The sequence below is a fragment of the Myotis nattereri genome (assembly GCF_964212035.1).
Source record: "Myotis nattereri genome assembly, chromosome: X".
Taxonomy (NCBI): domain Eukaryota; kingdom Metazoa; phylum Chordata; class Mammalia; order Chiroptera; family Vespertilionidae; genus Myotis; species Myotis nattereri.
In genome coordinates, this window is record NC_138078.1 from 86,231,558 (window position 1) to 86,242,713 (window position 11,156).

The window sequence follows — 11,156 nt, forward strand, 5'->3', positions numbered from 1 at the left end:
AGAGTTATTTGCTGTATGGAAATTTTCCAGTCACTGGTTTCCTGGTTTTTCCTTAGCAAGATCCTTCCCAATGCTGCAATAGCAGTGCAATGGTCAGTTAGAATGCCTTCAGCTTTAAGTAACAGAAAACCGAGACAAAAGTGGGATAAGCAATGAGGACATTTATTCTCCTATTAAAAAAAGTTCAGAGTAGACATATCCTCCATAGGTCATTACATTGCCTCAGTGACATCATCAAGGACTCAGGATCTTTCCATTACTTTGTTCTAGCTTAGTCTTCGGGCTATTTTTCTTCATGGTCACAAGATGGTTATCCCAACACACTTGATGTCTAGTGGAATATGAAGCAGGTTATTTTTTTTCCTTATAACTCTTTTTAAGAAGAAAAATTTCTTTATCATATGCCTCCATCCGATCTTTGTTTAGTTTCATTAGGCAAAAATGAATCACATGCCCGCCTATAAATCTAACACTGACCAGGTAGATCACTGCACAGTTGACTCTTGAACAACACAGGTTCCAACTGTGCAGGTCAACTTATACGAGGATTTTTAAAAATAAGTACTGTAAGTGTATTTTCTCTTCCTTATGTTTTTTTAAAATATTGTTTTATTGATTTCAGAGAGGAAAGGAGAGGTAGAGAGAGATAGGAACATCAAAGATGAGAGGGAATCACTGATCGATTGCCTCCTGCATACCCCACACTGGGGATCAAGCCTGCAACCCAGGCATGTGCCCTGACTGGGAATCACACTGTGACCTCCTGGTTCATAGGTCAGCGCTCAACCACTGAGCCACGCTGGCCGGGCCCTTATGTGCTGGGAGCCGGTCCATCCTTGCTGCTTGAGACAGTCACTGCAGGGAAGAAACATCTGCACAGCATATGTTTCAGAGACCTGGTGTATATGTCATACTGTTCTTAATATGTTTACTCACCTTCTTGGTGCTATGTGTTTTAACCAAGGTCACCTCTCCGAGAAAGGTTGTTTCCCCAGGTAGGGATTTTACCCTGAAGTTAGGGAGGAAATAAAACCCCTTAACTAAGTGCCAGGCAAGTAGTTAACCACTTTAACTACGAACAATCATGCTTAAGCTACATAATCTTTACTCCCTGGAATGAAGATAAGAAACACCCTAACCTTTGGAATAGAGATTGATAGGATTGGAATCAACTGGTATAAATACAGATGTAACAAGACAACAACACAGAGAACCTAGAGACAGAACCTAGCAAGAGAACATGGCAAAAGATCCTGGACAGAACCTGGCTACAGAACTTGGCTGGAGAACCTAGACAGAACCTGGCTACAGAACCTGGCGACCGAACCTGGCTGGAGAACCTAGCGAGAGAACATGGCTACAGAAATTGGCTGGAGAACCTAGACAGAACATGGCAGGAGAACCTGGGCAGAACCTGGCGACAGAACCTGGCTGGAAAACCTAGCGAGAGAACATGGTAATAGAACCTGGACAGAACCTGGCGACCGAACCTGGCAGAAGAACCTGGCTACAGAACCTGGCGACCGAACCTGGCTGGAGAACCTGGCTGGAGAACCTGGCTGGAGAACCTGGCTAGAGATCCTACCTAGAGAACCTGGATAGAACCTGACTAGAGAACCTGGCTATGATGATGACCTGAACGCTGCCTCCATGTCATTCCTTCTTCACTGACTCTGTCCACACCTTTGGGGACCCCTGGAGACCTGCTGGGGTTGGACCCCAGCAATGAACAAAATAGATCCAGAGACATAGAAGCATGGAACAGACTGATGAATTTCGAGGGAAGGTGGGGTGGGAGTGGGGGGGAGAGATTAACTAGGGAACTTGTATGCATATATGCATAGCCCATGGACACAGACAATAGGGTGGTGAAGGCCTGGGGGGGCAGGTGCACGGTGGAGGAGGTCAATGGGGAAAAAGGGGGACATCTGTAATACTTTCAACAATAAAGATAAATTTTAAAAATACATTTTATTTTCAAAATTGAGCTATCAGCTGTTAAAGTATCTATACATTTTGGGAACGCCCTGTATTTTCCAGGTCTTATTAGCTTTATATTTTTAATTTTAGTGAATAAATGTTTTTGTCACTAATTATTAGCCTTCAGTTGGAATGTTTTATTCCCAAATTTGACTTCATTACTGATAAACATCCTCTGAAATCAACACAGTCCAGCTTTTTAGAAGTTTTGTTTACGTATAATTTGAATGTTTTTAATTCAGTGGTTTTTAGTATACTCACAGAATTGTGCAATTATCACCACAATCTAATTGGAGAATATGTTCATCGCCCCAAAAGAAACCCCATACCTTTTAGCAGACACTCTCCACTCCCTCACACCACCCAGTCAACAACCTAGTATTTGTTTCTAAGTTGCCTACTCTGGACATTTCATATAAATGGAATCATTTAATATGTGCAACTTTGTGACTGGCTTCTTTCAGTTAGCATAATGTTTCCTGGGTCTTCAATGTTGTTTCATGTATTATTACTTCATTCATTTTTGGAGCTATTATGAGTAATATTGCGATGAACATTTATGTGCACATTTTTGTGTGGACATATGTTTTCATTTCTCTTTCAACTCACATACCTAGAAAGGAAATTGGTGGATCAAATAATACTTCTATGTTACTTTTTTGAGGAACTGACAAACTGTTTTCCACAGTGGTTATACCATTTCACATTCCCACCAGCAACGTATGAGGGTTTCAATGTATCCACATCCTCATCAACACTTGTTGCTGTCTTTCTTTTTTATTATAAACATTCTAGTGGCTGTGGTGTGGTCTCATTGTGATTTGGATTTCGAATTGATTGCATTTCCTGATTACTAATTATGTTGAACATCTTTTCTTGTGCTTATTGTCCATTTGTATATCTATAGAGACATGTCTATTCAGATCCTTTGTCCATTTTTTTCAATTGGGTTATTTGTCTTTTTATCATTTATTTTCAAGATTTCTTTATATATTCTAGAGTTTTTACAAATACATGATTTACAAACACTTTCTCCCATTCTGTGTGTTTTCTTTTCATTTTCTTGATGGTGTCTTTTTACAAACATTTTAATTTTAGATTATGATCAATTTATCTATTTTTTATTCTATTGCTTATACTTAAATATCATATCTAAGAATCCACTGACTAATCCCATATCACAGCCACTCATTTTGCCTAATTAAACCTGTTTTTAAACACAATGGCTTCATTGATATAATTCATATAGCATAAATTCACAATTTAAAGTGTGCAATTCAGTGATTTCTAGCATATTCAATCCTTTGCCCATTTTTAAACTGGTTTGTTTGTTCTAGGGTTGTAAGAGTCCTCTCTCTCTCTCTCTCTCTCTCTCTCTCTCTCTCTCTCTCTCTCTCTCTCTCCTAGCTACTTATCAGATATATGATTTATAAACATTTTTTCTTATTTTGTAGGTTATCTTTTAACTTCCATGATAATATCCCTTTTCACAAAAGTTTTTTAATTTTGATGAAGTCCAAATTCTCATCTATGTATCTAAATCAGTCATGGGTGAACTTCTGGGTATGGCCTGAGGCAAAATTCTTCTCCATCTGTAAACCTGTAAAGCAATTTATCTACTTCCAAAATGCAGTGGTGAGACAAGCATAGGATAGACACTCCCATTCCAAAAGGGAAAACTAGGAAGGAAAAAATGGGCCAAAGGTTCCAAGCAAGCCCAAACCCAGCAGGAAAAATTCTGTTAGATTTCAAGGGCTGAGAAGCTCTGTCCTTTGCACTCATGGCTCTGCCCTCAGAGTCATTTTTCTTTCATTTTGTTCCTCTGTCCCTTTCAATCCAGGCTGGCAGCATTTTTGGTGATAAAAGTTTTTCAAAAAACTTGCTGGTCTCCCACCCAATTTATAGAGACCCAAGCCATTAGACAAAATGGTTCCCCACAGATACTTTCTAGATATCCCCATCTCTGTCCCTGGCTTCTGCTGAGATGGTTGACTGAACATAAGTCACATGCCTAATCTCTCAGCAAGTTGTTGTCCAGCCACACACTTGGCCGGCTTTCCAGAGCACACTCTCCGGGTAAGCAGAGAACCTTCTAAATCAAAACCGTCAGGTTGGTGCCATTGTGTTTAAGTTTAGTCCTTATTTTATCTTCATCTTAGGGAGCAAGGAGCAACCAGGCCGAACCTTCCACACATTGCTTCATCGGTTAAATATCTAAGCTCATTGCTTACAAATTCCACTTTCCTCCCAAAGATAGAACATAATTCAGCCAAAAATCTACCACTTTATTACAAGAATCATGTCTCCTCTGGTGCCCCAAAACCACGTTTATCATTTACACCTAAGGACTCACCATAAGTACATTTAATGTTCATATTTCTACCAACCATCAAGGCAATCAGTGATTTTTCTATCAAGGCCCTCAAATTTCCTCCAGTTTTTACGCATTACTCAATAAAGCCAACTCCACGTTCTTACACATATGTTACAGCAACACCTCACTCCCTGATACTACGATCTGCATTAGATTCTTAGGTCTGCAATAACAAATTACCGCTAACTGGATGGCTCAGAACAACCAAAATGCATTCTCTCATACTTCAGGAGTCTAGAAATCTGAAACCATGCTGTTGGCTGGACTATGCTCTCTCAAAAGGCTCTATGGGAGAGTCCATCCTTGTCTCTTCCAGATTTCTGCAGTCCTGACAATCTTTGGCATTCCTTAGCTTGTACATGTGTGTCCAATCTATGTGTTCACCATCACATGGCATTCCCCTTTTGTGTGTCTGTCTCTTCACCTCTTCTTAAAGGACACCAGTCATATTGGATTAAAGGGCAACCCTACCTTGGTATGACCTCATCTTAATCATTACAGTAGCCTTATTTCCCACAAATAATGTCACATCCTGTGGTACTGGGGGTATCTCAAACTTATACCTATCTATTTGGTGGACAAAATTCAAAACATGATAAAGTGGGTTGGATTCTCTTTTTGTAGAGTCCTTGGGGTTTTCTAAATATAAGATTATGTTACCTGCCCATAGAAATAGTTTTTACTTCTTTTCCAATTTTGGACCCTTTTGTTTCTTTGAGTTGGACTAATCGCTCTGGGTAGGACTTCCAATCCAAAGCTGCATAGCAGTGGTGCAAGCACGCATGTCCATGTCTTGTTCCCGATCTTCAGGGGAAAGCTTTCAGGCTTTCACAAGGGATTACAATGTTATCTGTGGGTTTTCCACAGATGACCTTTATCATGTTTTGTGTGTGTCTTTTAACAAGTGGGGAAAACAATACAGAAAATATACTACAGCTTCTGTAGAAACTGTGGTTTAAAGAGCCCAAGGGACCAAATTGATTATTTTTTCCTAAATTGTGAGTAAACTATAAAAATCCCCTTTGTGCAGACAGAGAGTCTATGCGTTATACTTAAGTTCTAAAACCCATTGCAAATCACGATATTCGGGGAATTGCTGACATGACTTGAACAATACGGGCATCAATGCACATTGTGATACACATTCCTTTCATTTGCTTCATATATGGATGGCTCAGTTTCACTGTCTTCCTCCTCTCACTTTTGTCTGTACCACTTTCATCCTAACTGACATTTAAGCAATTCAGCCCCTTTTATCCATTTTGATATTGAACTTATTTCTAAATTATTTTTATTCTGAGAAATCTGTTCCCTTTACTTTTTCATTTTAAAGAGCTTCTGGTTTATATCAATCTGATGAAATAGAGCTCAATCTTTTGGTTTCAATTATAAAAGTTCTCATGGCTATCTTATTAAAACACTGTTTCTCCACTACAAGGAAGACATTTCATGAGAAAAAAATGGTGATAAAGAGAACAAGAACTCAGGCAAAGTAACTACTCTATTATATCAAATTTTTATCAAATTTGGGTCCTCTGACATTCTACTTTTTACCTGCAAGTGCTTTTAGCATTTTTTTGGTAGTAAAGTCTGTTCATGCAACATATATTACACTCAAATATGTTGTTTTTGGATTTTTGCTTCAGCTTTACTTTTTTTTTTTTGCTACAGAAATCAGCTTTTATTGAATGCATTACAAAAGACCTAGTTTAGTCAAAAAGACCAAAGCCCATGTCATATCAGACTCCTCAGATGCGTCTTACTTCCACTTTCTTCTCCTCAGCTGGGGCAGCAATGGTGGAGGGGGTAGGACCTCCTGCTGGTGCAGCACTAGCTGCTGGGGCAGGTCCACCAGCCCCTACATTGCAGATGAGACTCCCAATGTTGACATTGGCCAGAGCCTTTGCAAACAAGCCTGGCCAGAAAGGTTCACCATTTATAGCAGTTGCTTTTTTAAAAAAAAATTGTTTTATTGCTTAAAATATTACAAAGAATAGTACATATGTCTCCTTTTTTTTCTCCCTTGAGCTTCCCCCAGCATCCCCTACCCCCCAGTGTCTTGTGTCCATTGGTTATGCTTATATGCATGCATACAAGTCCTTCGGTTGATCTCTTACCCCTCCCTCCAACCCTCCCGGGCCCTCATGCTGTAGTTTGACAGTCTGTTTGATGCTGCTCTGCCTCTGTATCTATTTTTGTTCATCAGTTTATAATGGTCTTTATTATCCATAAATGAGTAAGAGCATGTGGTATGGTATTTTTCTTTCATTGACTGGCTTATTTCACTTAGCATAATGCTCTCCAGTTCCATCTATGCTGTTGCAAATGGTAAGAATTCCTTCTTTTTTACAGCAGCATAGTATTCCATTGTGTAGATGTACCACGGTTTTCTAATCCATTCATCTTTGATGGGCATTTAGGCTGTTTCCAAATCTTAGCTATGGTAAATTGTGCTGCTATGAACATAGGGATGCATATATCCTTTCTGATTGGTGTTTCTGGTTTCTTGGGATATATTCCTAGAAGTGGGATCACTGGATCAAATGGGAGTTCCATTTTTAACTTTTTGAGGAAACTCTGTACTGTCTTCCACAGTGGCTGCACCAGTCTACATTCCCACCAGCAGTGCATGAGTGTTCCTGTTTCTCCGCATCCTCTCCAGCACTTGTCATTTGTTGATTTGTTGATGATAGCCATTCTGACAAGTGTGAGATGGCACCTCATTGTTGTTTTGATTTGCATCTCTCAGGTGGTTAGTGACTTTGAGCATGTTTTCATATGTCTCTTGGCTTTCTGAATGTCCTCTTTTGAAAAGTGTCTATTTAGGTCCTTTGCCCATTTTTTATTGGATTGTTTATCTTCCTTTTGTTAAGTTGTATGAGTTCCCTATAAATGTTGGAGATTAAACCCTTATAGGTTATAACATTGGCAAATATGTTCTCCCATGCAGTGGGGTTTCTTGTTGTTTTGTTGATGGTTTCTTTTACTGTTCAGAAGCTTTTTATTTTGATGTAGTCCCATTTGTTTATTTTCTCTTTAGTTTCCATTGTCCTAGGAGCTGTATCGGTGAAGAAATTGATTCGGCATATGTCTGAGATTTTGTTGCCTTTGGATTCCTCTAGTATTTTTATGGTTTTCCATCTTACATTTAAGTCCTTTATCCATTTTGAGTTTATTTTTGTGTATGGTGTAAGTTGTTGGTCTAGTTTCATTTTCATTTTTTTTTTGCATGTATCTGTCCAATTTTCCCAACACCATTTATTGAAGAGACTTTCTTGACTCAATTGTATGTTTTTGCTTCCTTTGTCAAATATTAATTGAGCATACTGGTTCGGGTCCATTTCTGGGTTCTCTATTCTATTCCCTTGATCTATATGTCTGTTCTTGTGCCAGTACCAGGCAGTTTTGAGAACAGTGGCTTTGTAATAAAGCTTGATATCTGGTGTTGAGATCCCACCTACTTTGTTCTTTTTCAGGATTGCTGCAGTTATTCGGGGTCTTTTTTTTATTCCAGATGAATTTTTGGAGAGTTCATTCTAGGTCTGTGAAATATGCCATTGGTATTTTAATGGGGAGTGCATTGAATTTATAGATTGCTTTTGGTAGTATGGACATTTTAATGATGTTTATTCTACCAATCCAGGAATATGGTATGTGCTTTAATGAGGGCATTGATCTTATCCTCCGTCACTTCATCCTCACACAGGATAAGGGCCGAGTAGATGCAAGCGAGCTCTGAGACTGAGGCCGTGGTGAGGCTGAGTGCTGGGCGAGTGCTGCTGGGAGCGGTGCTAGTCGCCGGATGAATTGAGGGCCTCACCCCAACATGGCTTTAGCTTCCTCGGAAGAACCAAGCACCTTATCGGCAGCTGGGGAAAGGGCAGCCTTACATTCTTTTAATTGTTTCTTTTATTTCTTATTCATTGCAATCTACATGCACTTAGTGCAGTGATGGCGAACCTTTTGAGCTCGGCATGTCAGCATTTTGAAAAACCCTAACTTAACTCTGGTGCCGTGTCACATATGAAATTTTTTGATATTTGCAACCATAGTAAAACAAAGACTTATATTTTTGATATTTATTTTATATATTTAAATGCCATTTAACAAAGAAAAATCAACCAAAAAAATGAGTTCATGTGTCACCTCTGACACGCGTGTCATAGGTTCACCATCACTGACTTAGTGAAAACCTAAAACTTGACTACCTTTTGTTTGTCTCTCCCTTTCTATTTCTTCTTAGAATAACCCACTTTCATTATAAGTTGACCAAGATGAAGATGACCTCTTTTCTGACCATTTTTCTGACCTTATAAAAGATTGGATTGAAGAGCGGTTGAGGGGCTGAGTGAAAAAGGGGCAGAAATTAAGAAGGACAAATTGGTAGCCTGGCCAGTGTGGCTCAATTGGTTGGAGCATCCTCCCTGCACTAAGTGGTCTCTGGTTCCATTCCTGGCCAGCTCACATGCCCGGGTTGCGGGTTCAATCCCTGGTTGGGGTGGGCTGGGGAGGCAGCTGATCAATGTTTTTCTCTTGCATAGATGTTTCTCTCTCTCTCTTCCTCTCCCTTCCTGTCTCTCACTCCAAAAAAAGTAGAAATTTCCAGTTATAAAAACAGTCATGGGTATGTAAAGTACATATAGGAAATGTAGTCAATAATACTGTAATAACTATGCATGGTGTGTGAGATGGGTATCTGACCTATTGAGGTGATTACTTCATAAATGCCTAATCACTATGTTGTACACCCGAAACTAATATAATATTTTGTCAATTGTAACTGAAAAATAAAAACAACTTAAAATGTTGGAATGCTTGTTTTTGACTGATATTCTACATTTTAATTCATTCATCATTGGTTTTTTTTTTTTTTTTTTTTTTTACTGATGCTAACCACTGTTTCAAACTTTTAATAGGGATTTTCTTCCATTAAGCAAATTCTTTTTTAAAAAACCCTCACCTGAAGATATTTTTCCATTGATTTTTAGAGAGAGTAGAAGAGACAGGAAAAGACAGAGAGAAACATTGATATGAGAGAAACACATCTATTGGTTGCCTCCCGCAAGCGCCCCGACCAGGGCCCGGGCTAGGGAGGAACCTGCAACCGAGTTCAGAATAAAACCAAGGACCCTTTAGTCTGCAGGCTGACACTCTATCCACTGAGCCAACCTGAATAAGGCTAAGAAATTTTTTTTTTTTGCTGATAATACTCTTAGTGCTCCATGACTTGAAGGGCATATTTAATTTAAATTTTTTTATATCTTTGTTACTCTAGAATTATATCCCACTCACCATTTACTTCCTTATTTATCATCAATAGCAATAATTTTAATTTTATTTTCTGTAGAGTACATACTGCATTTTCAGGCTTCAGGAACTTACATTGATTGACTTTAGAAATGACACATCTTGAAGAGAAAATAGATGAAGCCAGAAAGTGCTAGTATGTATTAGTAGTAGCATTAACTAATCAGCATGTTAATTTTGGTTAAATTTGTCTAGGCAGCAGCACTTATATTAAATCCTTCTCCAAAAGGTACCAGAAGGAACCTAACCTTTATATGATATCCGCCAATGTGTGAGTGTATACGTGGGCCTTTTGTGCCTTATCAAAATTGTTTCATACAAACTGTACACAGTGGAAGTTATTATTTGGAATATCTATTGCCTAAACTGGCATAGCCTCAAAATCTATGGGATCTAGCAATATGCAAAGAAAAATAAGCTAATCAATATATTGTAAAATGTGTCAAATACCCAACTCTTTGGAGACATCCATATGCTTAGAACTGTGGTAAAAAGACCCTATTCATTGACCATAAACTTCTCTTTCCATCAAAATGCATAAAGTGAAGACACACGTAGCAGGCTAATGTATGGTCAGTGTGACACTCCTTTGTGTGCGTGCGCAATCTGATACCCATGTTTGACTCCAGCCCTCTTCTAAGAGCAAGACAACTCATATGTTGACTGCTACACACTTCACCTGTCTGTTGCTGCTCTTTCTCAGACAATGGTAGTCATACTTCACTGTTGCAAGTTATACTCCAGGAAATCCATGTTCCTGTAGCCTCTCTTGCTTTTTGTTGCCAGCTTCAGCTGCGAGCTAGCCTCTGAAATTCATTCACGGTCACGACTAGACCTATGGAGTTTCAAGAAACATCATAGAGCTTCTGTGCCCATCTCCAAGCATTTGGAAATCTTCAGCTGCAAAGGAAGTCCGAGTGAAAGTGCAAGATAGTTTTCTACAGTGTGCTCATGTACTTTTGAGGAGATCACCTTTTCATACCGTTTTCCCCCCTCTATCTTCCTAAAAGATGTAGGATCCTCCTAGTTTAGGCAGATTCAGGTCACATCTAAGCCTTGTCCTTTCCTGATTATTCATGAATAAATCATTCTCAAACTAAAGGAAAAAGTCACACAGTCTTGCTACAGCATTAAATTTGTAATCACACAAGACAAGTCATGAAATTCCGGATTGCAGTTCCCACAGTAGCCTTGCTCTTCCCCTACGGTGTATGCCCTACAACACCGTCTTTATATTTAAAATACTTTCCTTACACTGTATTCCACCTCTCGTATTAGCATCTTGCAAAAGCTGTCTAATTAGGTATTATTCATTCATCTTACCATATGAACAATGATTTCTTAACTTCTGAAATCAAACTATAATTAAATAAATCAAAATAGTTAATGGGCATTCTAGCTAGAACAGAAAATCAGCTTCATGTTGTGAGCAATTCCATAAATAAAACTTGTATTTCCTAATTTAGCCATTAGTTATCATCTAATTTTTTAAAAA

The 11,156-nt window shown here is 38.8% G+C and overlaps 1 pseudogene across 1 annotated transcript; it reads right to left on the bottom strand.

Moving 5' to 3' along the window:
- Positions 1-6,063: 6,063 nt before the first annotated feature.
- Positions 6,064-10,414, bottom strand: LOC308511747 (large ribosomal subunit protein P1-like; annotated as a pseudogene). Its single transcript has 3 exons — positions 10,386-10,414; positions 7,990-8,145; positions 6,064-6,298 (listed from the first exon to the last, which is right to left on the bottom strand). The product of its transcript is annotated as a large ribosomal subunit protein P1-like (transcript).
- Between the last annotated feature and the right edge of the window lie 742 nt (positions 10,415-11,156).